General features: G+C 53.9%; 1 protein-coding gene across 2 annotated transcripts in view; it reads right to left on the reverse strand.

The window, feature by feature from the left end:
* Positions 1–13780, reverse strand: part of IMPA2 (inositol(myo)-1(or 4)-monophosphatase 2) — a 54874-nt gene that overhangs the window by 40259 nt on the left and 835 nt on the right. The gene's annotated exons all lie outside the window — the stretch shown is intronic.

Raw genomic sequence — 13780 nt, forward strand, 5'->3', positions numbered from 1 at the left:
GAACTCCTGAGCTCAAACAATCCGCCCGCCTCGGCCTCCCAGAGAGCTAGGATTACAGGCGTGAGCCACCGCGCCCGGCCGTGGTTAATTTTCTTAAACACCAATTTGCACGCAGTAATCTCACCAAACGCACCTCCACAGGCCCCTCGTTTGTGACTTCACACTCCTCTAGGTGTCGCTCACATGGCGCCCGCCCATCTCCAGGACCCCCGAACCGTGACCTGGTCCAGACAGGCCACTGGGCGCGTATCCTAGGCGGCGATGGCGGCTCGGTGTGTCTGTGTGTGGCAGCGTGGTGTGGGGGGTGCAGGGAGAGGGGGTGAGAGGGACACCCTAACCAGAGGACAGAGCACAGAGGGGACGTGGCGCCAGAGCTGCTGGGACTTGCGGAAGTGAAGGTGGTGGCTGCACGGGTCTGAGCCGGGATCCTGCGTTTCTGATGGCTCTGTGGCGGCCCGGAGTGCACTTGAGCAGGGAGGGGCTGGAGCAGGTTCAAGCCCAGAGTGAGGAGGAACACCGGGGGCGGGACGTCTGACTTGGCGGGACCGGGTTTGGAGCTCTGACTTTTGACCCGGGACCCCGCCCATGAGGACGGGGTTACATCACACCCGCGGCCCCACACAGGAAACGTCACGAAACCACAGCCCTGCAGCCTGTATGTAGAAGCCGGACGGAGGATTTTCAGACATCGATCCCATCAGATCCCCTCGCTGCAGAGAAACATCCAGTGCTGCTCTCGGAGCAAAGCCAGGACCACACACGGACACCCCTGCCCGCCGCTCCGGTCTCTCCTCCCACGCGCCGCCCAGGGGCTCTGCTTCAGCCCGCTCAGGTTTTCTCGCAGGCCCTGGCCAAATGTGTTTCTGCCCAGGGACTTCCTGTCTTCTGAGCCTCCTGTCTGCAACTTGCCCCACTTTCAATCATCCTGTTTTGTCACTGACTATACACCTGTCCTCGCTGGGCCTCGAGCCCTCGAGGACAGAGCTTTCTCTCTGGTGCCCTGCTGCACCCTGGCACCCGGAACCGGCCCTGGCACACGGCAGGTGCACGGGGTTCTGTGAACGAACGAACAAAACACAGGTCAGACTGCGTGAACGGATGTGCGACATTCGGTGTTGTGTGACCGCAGGCCACCCGGGTCCCCTTGCTCTGGCTGTGTTTCTGGCTCTCTGTTAAAAAGCCACCACCCTGTGCTGCAGCCTCCGTCCACAAGTCCCCTGCCTGGAGCCAGACTCGCTTTCTAAACACTGACCACAACCCTGCGTCCCCAGCACTTAGCGCTCGACGTCACCCCATCACTATGAGGACACAGTCAGAACCCCGGAGGGGAGAGACAAGAGCCTCCAGAGTTGCCCTGCAGCAGACACCATCTGACCCCGAACACCCGGTCTCCCCTCCTTCCTTTCAGCACGCACAGAGCCTCCTCGAAAGCCTGCGCCGCCCGCCCCTCACGCGGGAAGGCGTGGCCTGGCACCGAGTTCTGCCTGAGAGGACGGGCCTGCACCTCTGAGTCACATCCTCAGAAGGACACTGCCTTCCATGTCCTTTCCCCCGCCAGGGGCTGTGACGTGGGTGTGGTGCTGACGGGCCACTCTGACCATAACCGGCAATGATGGCCCCCGTGTCCTGGTCGCTGACTCCCAGTTACAGAACCCTATGCCCTCTGCGCCCACCTCCCGCAGGTGCGCCAGGCAGCCGCGGACACCCGCTGAGGGTGTCGATGAGGACTTCCTGGCTGGTGCTCGCTGAGGCTGAGTCCGCAGCTAACCAAGACCTCGAAGACCTTTCAGTGAGTGCTCTGGCAAAGCCACGTCCACCCTCCCCAGCACTCATGCGCTGGGTTTTCCAGATCCAAAACACACACAGCTCTGCGTGCCGAGCAGCTGGGCGCCGAGGGCTGTGCGGCGGTTTCGGGAGTGTCTGCTGCAGTCCGGGTGCTCGCAGGGGGAACGGGGCCCTGGCCACGGACTGCACGAGGGAGGGAAGGTGTGTGGATGCGGAGGCAGGATGTCGTGTGTTGTGTGATATTCTTTTCTAAAATTACTTTTTTCTCTGTTTTTGTGAATATTTATTATTGTGTTTGCTTTGATGGTTTTCTTTACGGTTGTCCATCACAAGGCAGGCCACGGGACTCAAACGTGCCTGTGTCCTCTAGCAGCAGGGCAGGCATTTCCCCAACCAGCCTGTCCCACCCTGCCGCCCCTCCGCCAGGCCTGGCCTCACCATCACCTGCTGTCTTGGGACTGGCAGGTGAGGCCCTTCACACCCAGCCCTGCAGCCGCCCTGGATACTTCCCATGCAAGGCTCAATCCCCCCAGGAGTCCTCCCTGCTACACTGCTGTGTCTTAGGACACGATGTCCCTTGTGCTTGCAATGACATCCCTCCTATCCCTCCTGCCTGTACTTTCGGCCTCTACCCAGCCTGGCACGTCTCCTCCGGGAAGCCGTCCTGTGTGGCCGTCCACCCACTACTCTGGCCCCTTCTCCTGGGTCAGTTACCGCACAGCCCACGGTATTCGATCACCACCAGGCCTCTGTCCTGACCCCTCCAGCGGACGGCACACTTCTCCAGGGCAGGAACCCTGCCTTTCGTCCTAGCAGCTCCAGGGGCAGCCCCACCCCAGGCCAGGGTGCGGACGACAGCAGCATGCACCCACAGGCGCTGTAAGCTAATCTAAGAACACTCGGCAACTCCGGACTGTAGTTCTTCAGGAAGAAAATGAAGAAAAATTCCCGTCTAGAATGCAATTCTTGTTTTCACCAATTTTGTAACATCGATGGGAACAGAGAGGAGAAACCGCACTTTAGAATCAGACATACCAACTCAAACTCCACTCGGCTCGCGGAGCCTGGGTTTCCGCCTCTGTAGTGACACGCGTACCTGAGACACAGGCTGTCTGAGGAACTGAATGGGGAACAAAGTCTTGGACGCAAACGGACTGACACACACGGGCTTTCCCCGCTCTGAACGAGAGCCCACCAGGCACACAACGCGCACGTCTCAAACGCTAAAACACTGGGTAAGAAGTCTAATTTCACAACTTTCCCTACACTGAGCCGACAGGTGACGGCAGAGTGTTTCCAACGAAGTGCCGCATTTCCAAAACAAGCACGCCTTGGACTCGAACGGCCGGGCCCTTCAGCCACAGTCCCGCCCTCGGGGGGCGACCGCCTGCTGCCAGGTGAGGACCTGCTGGCGCCCTGTGCCGGCTCTCCCCTCGGTCTTAGAGATTTCGAACACGCTCATTCCACTGGCAAGAAGTCAGTGTATGCTGTTTTTAATTAATGTTTTCCAGCTACTCACTAAGCCTGCACTTCACGGACCTCCTGGGCTGGGTCTCTCTGTCCAAACAACATTCTGTTAATGTTTAATATAGAAAATCTGGGCCTAAAGTCACCGAAGCCTGAATTTCAAATCTAGAAGAAAGGGACACCGTCAGCTCCCGCATCAGAGACGCAGAGGCTGACGTTCACGGACACGTCCGAACACCCTTTTCTTGTCTCCCCGCCTCGGTTTTGCGCTGCTGTCCCCGTACAATCTTTACACCCACTCCTGCGGAGCACCCTGCAGATTTGCGTGTGCTCCCGAACCCGGACTCTGCGAGATCACCCACGGGGCAGCACGCCCAGGAACTCTGCAAAAGCGGAACCGTGGGCAACCTGTCTTTCCTCCAGAAAACGTGGCTTCCGGAGGTGTGGGCCTGACAACGCGCCCTGTGTTCCAGGTTCTAGACTTATTTGAATGCAAGTGAACGGGTGTGACGGTTAATTTCGCATGTCAACTTGACTGGGCAATGGGGTGCCCAGATATTGGGTCAACCACCATTCTGGGCATTTCTGTGAGAGTATGTTGGGGTGAGAATAGCACTTTAATCGGCAGAGTAAAGCAGACTGCCCGCCGTCATGTGGGTGGGCCTCATCCAATCAGTTGAAGGCCTGAAAAGCAAAACACTGGGTTCCGCAGCAAGAGGGGAGAATCCCGCCAACGGCCCTGGGGCTCCCTCCCCATCGGCCGCTCTTCCTGCCTCCCGCCCCTGTCGCACTGGAACATCCGCCCTCTCTGGTCTCCAGCCTGCCGGCCCACCCTGCAGCCTGGACTTGCCAGCCTCCTGCGGGTCCTGTTTCTCCGGAGAACCCTAATACAGGTGCCGGCTGATAACACCTAAAAGTTCATCAGATAGCCGGGTAATAACGTAGCCATCACATAGTGTCACGTGGGTGCAACTGGTCACAGCAGGCCACAGCTGTTCACGCATCACAAACCCTGCCCGGCCCCCATCGTGGGGAGACAGAGGAGGAGCCCGCTGCGGCAGAGGCGGTCCAGGGCTCTGGACCCTCCGGGCTCCCAGGCCAGCGCGTCTCAGGGTCTCCACTCTCCACCCTCCCCGCCGAGCTTCTTCCCACGTGCAGGCTCTGGCCTCCCTCAGCCCCGCGGGCACCAGCACCTCCACGGCCGGCCAGCGGCCACCCTTCACCCACACCCAGCGGCACTCTCCGTGTGGCAGTGCCATCCTCTGTGACCGCCACCCCTCGCACGTCTTCCCTCCTGTCTCCGCACCTCTCTGCGGGCTCGTCTCCCTCAGACCGCGACTTGAAAGCAGGTGTCTGCAAGCCCCGGCCTGTGCCTGCCACTCTGTGGCGAAGCTCCCTGCAGATGGCGTGGACTTGATCGCCGCACGGTGCTGAGCTCACACTTCCTGAGAGCTCCTCTGCCCCGGCACCGATCTGAGCACTTCACAAGCCCCAAGTTATTTAATCCTCACCCTAACTCTGAGAATAATAATAATTACTCTTCTCATGTTGAAAATGAGGAAACTGAGGCACGAGAAAATTAAGAAAGTTGCCCAAGGTCGCACAGCTGTAAAGTCCAGCAAAGGGAGCCCAGCGGAGGCCATCTGTGCCAATCCTGTCACTAACCCAGCCCATCCCCACGCAGCCGCCACCACTGATGGCTTCCAAACCCCTCTCCAGTTCAGGTTTCTCTCCAAACAACGACAGCCATCCAGTCGCCCGAGGCACAAACACAGACGCTCTCTGTCCTCGGTCTCCCTTGACTTCCAATTCAACACCGGGTCCACCCCAACTCACAATCAGTCGACCTCCAAGAGCCACGCTCAGTCCGTCCTGAGCAGCACGCCCACCCACGCTCCGCTCTCCCCGCGACCTGGCGTCCCCCAGACTCCTCTCCTCCACCTCGAGTGTCGCCAAGGTGCCTTTCTCACAGGTCCCTGGCGCTGCGTCCTACTTCACCCTTGCCCCTGTCACATTCTCACTGGACCTTGACCCGTTCTCTCCGCCCCCCCAAGCCCATTGCTTAACTTTCTAGCTGACTCCCATGTGTCACTTTAAAGACACAACTCAGCTGTGACTTCCTCCAGGAAGCTGTCCCCATCCCCCAGGCCTGGGGACGACCTCCCTCGGTGTCCTGCACACTGCCCGGTGACCAGCGATTGGCCACGCCGCCATCTCCTACGTCTCCCACACTAGAGGTGAGCCCCTGCGGTGCCAGTCTGCCTGCGGGACAGGAGTCGGGACAGTGGGACAGGAGTTGGGACTGCGGCATAGGATCCCCAGACTGGCTCAGCCTCATCTGGGGGTGGCGGGGGTGAGAGAGAGAAAGGGGGGAGGCTGCAAACCAGGCCAGCCTCAGGCCTAGGCCCTGCAGGAGGCCAGAGAGAGGGAGGGGCCTGGACTCCCCTGTCCTTCCCCAGGCCAGTCTGATGCCTTGAGCTCCCCTCCCCCCAGACCCCACCCCAGAGTTGGGGGGGGCCCTGGACCTCACCAGCAGCTTATCCTCCCCCTGGCTAAGTGATTTCCACCTCCCTCCCCGCCCCAGCCCCAAAGACAGCGATCTCCACTAGTCAGCACTTCATGCTGGGGAGCGAGCATCTCAGGGCCACAGAGGCCAGGGCTCGCTCTTCCGTGGCGGAGGTGCAGGGGACGTCACTGCCAACTTAGTGCCAGGGCTGGGATTAGGGGCCAACGTCCAGCTGCAGGTGCAAATGCCTCTGGGAAAAAGATGCCTCTCCCCATTTTTCTTGAACAGCTTGTTTGCAAAATAAGACAGACATTGCTTTTCTCACGATGTTATGTAAGGAAAATGACAGCAGTCTCTCAGGCAGGGTCAGGCCCACTGGGCCCTGACACTTGGAGACCACAAGCGCTCCCCGCCAGGTGCAGCTGCTGCTCTGCACCCGCCAGCTGCTGTCTCACGGGAGTTCTGTCTTCGCTGATATTTTAAATGTCGGTGACAGTTTTAGAGTTTTCATGCAGGCTGACCCCACCCTCTGGCGCTAAGCAGACACTGGCGGCCGAGGCATGGGGCCAGGTGAGGCAGGGCTGAAGGCGGACGGGGCGTCTGGGGCAGTGGCGCGGTCACACCGCCTCGCACCCTCCCCCAGCAGCAGATGCGCGCAGCCCCCGCAGCAGAGCGGGGAGCCTTTTCCAGAGAAATGAGCTACCCAAGAAAAAACCTGCTCAAACTGGTATTTGGGCGTCTCCCAAAGAGGACAGCAGGAGCTTACTTGGGCTCATCCTCTGGCGAGGCCCGTCTGTGAACAAGCCAGACTGCGCCCCGAATCCCATCTCCATGCCAGCGACTTCCACACCTGCATCTCCACTCAGAAACCTGCTGGCGATTCAAGTTTAACGTGCCCAGAACAGAACACTCCCTCCCACCCCTGAACCTGTTCCTCCTGCAGCTGCGCCACCCCCGGAAGCGGCAGGTCCACGCAGCCAGTTTTTCAGGCCCAGGCCCCTGAAGTCATCCTCGGCGCCTCTCTTCTCCCACACCCTGCACCCGACCAGCGCACACCCGCCACCTCGGCCTCCGGGATGAGTCTTCCTCCCCCGCTCCCGCTGCATCCCAGCCCGACCCACCCTCCCTTCCCACCCGGCTTCCCGTCCAGTCTCCAGCTCTGCCCCCTGCCCCAGGCCTCTCGTCACACTCAGACTAAAGGCTAAAGTCCTTTCCAGACTTGTTCGAAGAGTATTTGTCGGACGAATGGATAAATTTCTCATCAGTGTTTTAGTGCCGCCACTTTAAAAGCAAACAGAGAATATCAAAGATGCCAGTAAATGTGTGTAAAGCCATTTAAGTTCATTAGTCATCTGGGAAATGCAAACTAAAATGACAATAAAGTACCACCTCACACCCATCAGAAAGGCTAAAGTGTAAGAGACCATTCCAAGTGTTGTGGAAGATGTGATGTTGCGTGATGGGGGTCCTCACACACTGCTGGGCAGAGTATAAACTGGTACGTCCTTTTTTTTTTTTTAGAGACAGGGTCTTGCTCTGTCGTCCAGGCTGGAGTGCAGTGGCACAATCATAGCTCACTGCAGCCTTCTGGGCTCAAGCAAGCCTCTTGCCTCAGCTTCCCCGTAGCTGGGTCTACAGGTGCATGCCACCATGCCTGGCTAATTTTTAAATTTTTTGTAAAGATGGGGTCTTGCTATGTTGTCTAGGCTGGTCTCAAACTCCTGGCACAAAGCGATCCTCCCTCCTTGGCCTCCCAAAGTGCTGGGATTATAGGTGTGAGCCACCGCGCCTGGCCCAGCACATCCTCTTTAGAGAACTACTTGGCAGAATTTACATTCTCGATGACACAGCAGTTCCCTCCTACTATTAATATATTCCCAACAGAAGTGCACACGTACATAACCAAACACGCACACAAGGATGTCACAGCAGCATTATGCATGTTAACTGCACACTGGACATCTCCCAAAGTTGCTCAAAAGCTGAAGGCACAGACAGTGAGGTACTCACATAATAACATACTGCCCAGCAGCAGTTCTCAACATGTATCTTCAGGCCGGCAGCATCATTACCAGCCGGAACGTTAGAAATGGTAGTTGTCAACCCCACTGCAGACCTGGGGAGTCAGAAACCCGGGGTGGGCCCCACCTTGCTTCCACAAGCCCTCCTGGTTCCCAGGCCAGCCAGAGCGTCAGGACCACTGCCCCACAGCAATATCCGAGGAGTCTGACCACACCGAGAGATCATCGAAAATTCTCTTGGGAAGATGGATGGTTAACAACAGGTATGCAGAAAACAAAGCAAATGAAGAAAAACCAAACAAAACTTTTCTTTTTAACTTTAAGGAAAATCTAAATTGCATAAGAAAGAAAAGAATAGGCCGGGCGCAGTGGTGGCTCACGCCTGTAATCCTAGCACTCTGGGATGCCGAGGCGGGTGGATCGCTCAAGGTCAGGAGTTCGAGACCAGCCTGAGCAAGAGCGAGACCCCCCATCTCTACTAAAAAATAGAAAGAAATGATCTGGACAACTAATATATATAAAAAAAAAAAAATTAGCCGGGCATAGTGGCACATGCCTGTAGTCCCAGCTATTCGGGAGGCTGAGGCAGGAGGATTCCTTGAGCCTAGGAGTTTGAGGTTGCTGTGAGCTGCACTCTAGCCTGGGCAACAGAGTGAGACTCTGTCAGAAAAGAAAAAAAAGGAAAGGAAAGGAAAGGAAAGGACAGGACAGGAAAGGAAAGGAAAGAATAAACCGCCCAGCTCAAGTGTGAATTCCTTCCGTGTGGCCATCCTAATGCGAACACGGACCCAAACAGGCAAAGCAGTCACACGCGTAACACAGAACGTCTAAAACGGGGCACTCGGGAAAGAGCGGCAGAAGAAAATTAACTTAGAAAATGGGTGTAACTCTCAGAAAACTGAAAACAATTTTCAATTTGTCCTGGGGCCAGGACAGGACGCTACTGTTCTTCAGGACGGTCTTTTTAATTTACTTTGCTTATTAAATTCCCTGCATGAATAACTGGTAAAAAGGAAAATCACAGATGAAAAACAACACTGTGTTGGCAAAGCCAGATGGCCGAGTGGGTGACACGGGGTCAGAGCCCACCAATGTGCGCCTCCTGCTCTAGGGAGCCGGAGGTGGACGCCCAGTGCCTACAGTCAAAGGACCCACTGTGGGAGAGACCGCCGGGACCAGGGACGGGCACGGCTGTGAAGACTGCCAGGCTGGGGACGAGGGGGGCGCAGGGGAGATGGGGAAGGCCACTGGGAAGGGGTTCGGGAGCTGGGCTCTGGCGGGAGGGTACGGTTCTCAGCCAGAGGCCAGGAGAAAGGCAGGAAAATGCAACGTGTTTTGAAAACACCAAGCAGGTAGCTGGATGCGGCTGGACACCAGGTCCCTTCTCGAGGCCAGGCCTCGGGAAACAGTCTCCCGGGTGTGCAGGGCCAACCAGAGGACGGAGCAGTCCGGAGTGCCGAGGGTGGAGTACCAGGTTTGTGTTTCTGGGCTTTGTCCTACGATTTTGTTAGAAGTAAACAGAGATGAATTAACTGCAGGGGCTAATGAAGCTTAAGCATCAAGGCCGCCCCCACCCTGCCTACAAGGGGCACTAGCAGAGCATCTGCAAGGTCATCCCCCAATACCTCTTATACATGTGCACAAGTATTTTGACTGTGGACCTCGCCTTGTCTTTCCCCACCAGGACCCCTCTCGGTCAGACTGTGTCAGGAGGCACCGGAGCGGATACCAGCAATTTGGCTAAGGGGAAGCTGGGCAGAAACGCACTTTCTTTGGGTGTGAAGGGACACTGTAGAGTTTGCCGGCACAATGGTCTGCAAGTTATCGTCAGCCATCCGGTGTAGCAACGGCTTCCAGAAATGCTCCTCCTGTCCACCACGCCGACTGGCCTGGCATGGGGACGTGGGGACGTGAATGTGCAGGACCAGAGGGGGAGCAGGTGAGTGTGCGTGTAGCAGCTGCCACCGAAACTGTGTGAATCACGGAAAGAAACAAGGTTTCAACCGAACGGAGCAGAAGCGAGTCTGTGGAAAACCTTCCATGTCTTACAACTAACATATAAAAGAAAATTGACAGAAGCCTCTCGATTTGACCACAATCCTAAAACTATATACGGCCGATTGCTCCCAGTAACAAATCTGAAGCCTAAATAAACTTTCCTAAATTATCAGTAATAAATTTCAACCAGCCATGCTACAGGAAAGGCCGAATTTACCATTCCATTCTCTCGATACAAAAGACAAAAAAAACAACAAAACCAGAAGAAGCAGAAAATGAAGACCAAAAAACCAAAAAAACATAGAAAACAAAATACAGAAGAAGGAAAAGCAATAAAAGCAATGTTTTTTTAGTAAGTAGTGAGAGAGACAGGAAGTATTACCAACCAAAAAAAAATGAAAGACAAGAGAGATCGCACTCAAAATAAATAACTTTTTGCATCTAAATTTAAATTTGTAATTATGTGTTCTCTTAAAGAGGACCCCCAAATTGTCTAAGCTTCAGGTCCAACAAAGCCTGGATCCACCCCTGCAGGGGGGTGAAGAAAGCAGAGCTGCCTAACACAGACCTGCTCGCACCAGACAAGCATCAGTGCCAATGAAGATCGTTATTCACACTTGTGAGGGTGGCTGGGCGGGGCGGTGGTCACCCCTCCCCAAAGCCCAGCAGCCAAGGAGGCGGCTCACAGTGGTGGGTGGCTGGGCCCCCAGGCAGGGATGACTCCAGGGAGTGCTGCAGGAAGGGGTGTCAGGAGGCACAGTCCCTTGGGGCAGGGAGGCCTCCTAGGAGGGGGTGGAGGGGACGTGGCAGCACACTGTCCAGGGCCACCCTGACGAGAACCTGTGTCTGTGAGATGAGTCGCAGTGGAAGTTCATCTCTCGGGAGGTCCCTCCCTCAGCCCCACCTCTCGGCATCCAGAACCCAGACTCTCATCTCAGGAGCAGCGAACAGTAAAAGAGCAGAACACCGGGCCCTGGTCAGAGGGTGGGCATCTGAGGCCACGGTGACTGTGCCAAACACGCCCTTAGCCAAGGAGGTCCCCACAGAGGGTCACCACACACCCTGAGTCAGCCCTCACTGCGCTATCTGGCTCAAGGCTATGTCTTCCCCAGTGAGTACCGGGACTGCTGTAAGGACATCATGAAGACAATCTGTCCCTCTGTACACAGGTTCCTATTACCTTGTGCGGCTTCGTTCGTCCAGGCCACAGATCATTCCGCTGTTCTTCACCCAGTGCCGGGCAGGCAGGAAGCATCTACGTAATGCCCAAGAGGGAGCCCCAGCCTGGGCTTCCTGACCAGACTCCTAATGGCAGAATCTTTATTTCAACCCTCCCCCTCTTTTAAAAAAAGCTTTTTGTCGTTGTTGGCAAGTTGCAAAAAAAAAAAAACATAAAATATCTCTTCAATAAGTTAAAATTCATAGGGCCCTTAGAACCGTGCCTGCTATATTGCAAGTTCCACGAGCATTTGTTAAATAATTTAAAAAAAATTTTTAAACCTTGTTTCCTCAAGGATCTAAATTTGAAAGCCACGGTAACCCACAACTTAACTGATAACCTAACTGGCCAGGGTTTACACAGTAGCGTCTAAATCCCAAACTGGCTTCTCAATGTCTAAGGCAGAAAAGTTGGATGGTGGAATCTAACAGTGCCCGCACACACGGAGGATGCGTGCTCTGGAAGGGAAGAATGCCTGCCTGGCGGCCGCCCCACCAGCCCTGCAAGAAGGCTGGGGTCCTCTTTCCTGTAGGCGGGCAAGGGATGGAGCCCAAGGGCGGAGTCTCTCAACACTCCTCATTCATCCATTCTTCACAGGCTGAGTCTCTGGTCCTTAAAACTCACAGATGGCTGGGCACAGTGGCTCACGCCTGTAATCCTAGCACTCTGGGAGGCCGAGGCGGGAGGATTGTTTGAGCTCAGGAGTTCGAGACCAGCCTGAGCAACAGTGAGACCCCGTCTCTACTAAAATTAGAAAGAAATTAATGGACAACTAAAAATATATAGAAAAAATTAGCCGGGCATGGTGGCGCATGCCTGTAGTCCCAGCTACTCGGGAGGCTGAGGCAGGAGGATCGCTTGAGCCCAGGAGTTTGAGGTTGCTGTGAGCTAGGCTGACGCCACGGCACTCTAGCCTGGGCAGCAGAGTGAGAGACTGTCTCAAAAAAAAAAAAAAAAATTGCCATTGTACCATTTCAGTCAAAGCCACAAGTGTGCCCTCCCCCAGATAGTGTGCACTGCACCCATATGGTGTGAATTCACCATCCCTTCCTCCCCCGTCCTACCTACTGGATTTCCAATGAATGTCATTTCCATGTGTGCACATACGTGTTGATCTATTAGTTCCAATTTAATGGTGAGTACATGTGGTGTTTGTTTTTCCATTCTTGTGATACTTCATAAAGTGAGTTTTATTCTGAGCCAAGCATGAGGACTGTGAGCCTAGCAACACAGCCTTAGTGTGAACCAAGAATGTGTCCTGGAGGGGGCTGCGCTGGACAGACATTCACATGTTCCCAGTCCATAGAAACGGGAGAAGGGGGCGGTGGAGCACAGGTGGCGTTCTTATGATTCTGACTGGCGCTCAGTGACCCATGTACGGTTAACAAGTGCAGGACGGAAGGTCAACAAACACGCAGGCAGCCAGGTCTGCAGAGGGAGGGTGAGTCCATCCTGCCTTTGTGCCCCATCTGACAGGCGAGGCCGGCACCAGTGCACGTCAGTGAATTGCCTGGCAGACTCCAGCCTGCGGGCAAGGCCTAGTTTCTCTTACCCACATGTCCACACTGCAGCCGTCTTAGGCCACTGGAAAACGTTTTTCTTCAGATTTTTCCTTTTTCTGACAATTCTCCCCTTTTGGCCAAAATCCTCCAAAGGAGGACTTTGAAGTCCAAATAATTTGAGGGATTTAAAGAGCACGGACCCCACTCTCTTCATCAGAGGTAGTGACGTGTCGTGGGGTCAGCAGTATCAGTGAGGAGCCTTGAAGAGTCTGGTGGAAGAATATCCAAATTTATACCCTTTTAATAAACCTTGGGAGTTTGGAGATAAAAATCAAAAAGGAATGCCCGTCCTCAGCTGGTCAGAAATAGAGGAAAAGAACGTGTTAGACAAACAGGCAATAGAGACTGCCTTTGCATACGTTTTATGTATGTTAGTTCAAATTGATGAACTAGCATATTAGCTGGAGTTTTATTTCTTCAGAGACATCTGTAACCCTTGCATTTATAATACTTGTAACACAGAAACATTAGAAAAATAATCAGTAATGTAGTGAATTACCAAGAGAGGTCCACCGAGGAAAAGACAATGAAAAAAGAAACAAAGTATCACAGATAAGAGCCCTGAACATACATTTTGATAGTCTGTGACTAATACCGTAGTTTTATTTCTTTTTGTTTGTTTGTATTTGTATCTTATGATATCTTTGGATTCATTTAGAACTGTGATTAACTGATGATTTACAATATCTAATTGCTCATTCAGCCATTTATTGTCTACTGGGAGTGCAATTTGAGGAAAGTTGAGTTCCAATTTCCAAAATATTTGGTTATCAATGTCCTCATTATTATAAGTGTTGTTTTGTTCTAAAAGTAGCTTCCCTATGAACCCAGAGTTATGCCAAATAGCAGTACGATTTAAATCAAATATTGTCTGGTTGTGAGCAAGCTCTGAAATAGCTACAGTCACATCTTTTTCCCTTTCTAACAAATAGTGTCCTTGTCCCATATACCGTATATTATTTTGAACAGCAGTAGAAATTAGGTGCCAAGTTTCTGTGATTTCAGGATTCCAAAATGCTTTGGAGACAGGACCATTCTTCCTGAATCTGGTTTACAATCTAGAACTGAAATTGGATTTCAAATATTATTATTTAACATGGCCCATCAACTGTCCATTGGGAAAATATGTTATCATTATCCATGCAGCTTCTAAACCTTACTTTCCTCCTGAAAGAGTATTCCTTCTAATCTACTTTATTTATTTTTTGAGACAGAGTCTCGC

Source organism: Propithecus coquereli, unplaced genomic scaffold (assembly GCF_000956105.1).
Source record: "Propithecus coquereli isolate 6110/MARCELLA unplaced genomic scaffold, Pcoq_1.0 Scaffold308, whole genome shotgun sequence".
Classification (NCBI taxonomy): domain Eukaryota; kingdom Metazoa; phylum Chordata; class Mammalia; order Primates; family Indriidae; genus Propithecus; species Propithecus coquereli.